We start from the raw sequence: 1,285 nt of genomic DNA on the forward strand, positions 1-1,285 counted from the left end.
GTTTGCATCATTTCTTTTTTGTTTGCATCATTTCTTTTTTGTTTGCAGCGTTTCTTTTCTGTTTCCATGATTTCTTTTTTGTTTGCAGCGTTTCTTTTTTGTTTGCAGCATTTCTTTTTCTTTGCAGTGTGTCCCTTGTGGGCCATCGTAGTGAGGTGCTGTGGCATGGTTTTAAATAGAGTTCATATATAGAGAGAGTTGCGACATGAGACGCTGCTGGGTAGCCATCTTGGTGCCTTGCATGCATGAGTGACCACAAAGCCTATGCTACAGTGTGGCGATTGCGAAAATAATAGACAATTGAAAAAAATAGATAAAAATATTAATAAGAAATTTTTATGTCATTTGATAGTAATTATCTGTTAATCAACATGTGTTTGAAATTCATAACAAATTTCCAAAAGAAATTGATTCTCAATATGCTATTATTAATTTTTATATTACATGAAATTTTTGCTTGACCAAAATTGCATAGCGCCTTAGCTAGGCATACAACATCGCGTTTGCTCGGCTCATAAAATAGTAGGCGACAGGGCCTAGGGCTTTTCACTGGACAACTTAGAAATTCGTATAGTAAGTGGGATGGGTGTTTGTGGCCTCAGCTAGGGTCCCTAGGGTATCTCCAAAATAACTAGTAGTTATAATAAGAGAAATCCGTAAGTCATACGGTAACTGAACAAGTACTACGCTACTTTTATAGCTAGCTAGGCCTAGTCCACTAACTACCTCGTACTGTACTGCAGAGGCCTATTTTAATACACTATTTAGATAGGCTCTTCTTTTCCCATCTTGTGGCAGAGGTCGAAACATTTTTTTCATTTCTTAAAACTTATATAGTGGTGTAGAATAGTCTTTTAAGAACATTTCCAGAAAAACAATAATGTGATACGATTCTTCGTTACAGAGTTATGGATTTTTAAGTTAAACATGAGTTCAATAATTTTGCCTCGACGCTTATCTTATTTTTATCGGCTACGCACCACTGACTTAGATCAATGGGCACCAAAGATCTTATAAACACATGATAGCGTTCTCCGCGATTTACGCGTGCAAATTTTGTAATAACTAGAGTTTCTATATAGTTCCTAATTACGATGGCCCACAAGGGACACACTGCAAAGAAAAAGAAATGCTGCAAACAAAAAAGAAACGCTGCAAACAAAAAAGAAACGCTGCAAACAAAAAAGAAATCATGGAAACAGAAAAGAAACGCTGCAAACAAAAATGAAACGCTGCAAACAAAAAAGAAATCATGGAAACAGAAAAGAAACGCTGCAAACAAAAA

The 1,285-nt window shown here is 36.0% G+C and overlaps 1 protein-coding gene across 1 annotated transcript in view; it reads left to right on the plus strand.

Moving 5' to 3' along the window:
• Positions 1-1,285, plus strand: part of LOC117105183 (zonadhesin-like) — a gene marked incomplete at its 3' end in the record, with an annotated part of 51,551 nt that overhangs the window by 6,692 nt on the left and 43,574 nt on the right. The gene's annotated exons all lie outside the window — the stretch shown is intronic.

The sequence above is a fragment of the Anneissia japonica genome, unplaced genomic scaffold (genome assembly GCF_011630105.1).
Source record: "Anneissia japonica isolate Jap-2015-1 unplaced genomic scaffold, ASM1163010v1 scaffold287776_len302883_cov198, whole genome shotgun sequence".
In the NCBI taxonomy this organism is placed as follows: Eukaryota; Metazoa; Echinodermata; class Crinoidea; order Comatulida; family Comatulidae; genus Anneissia; species Anneissia japonica.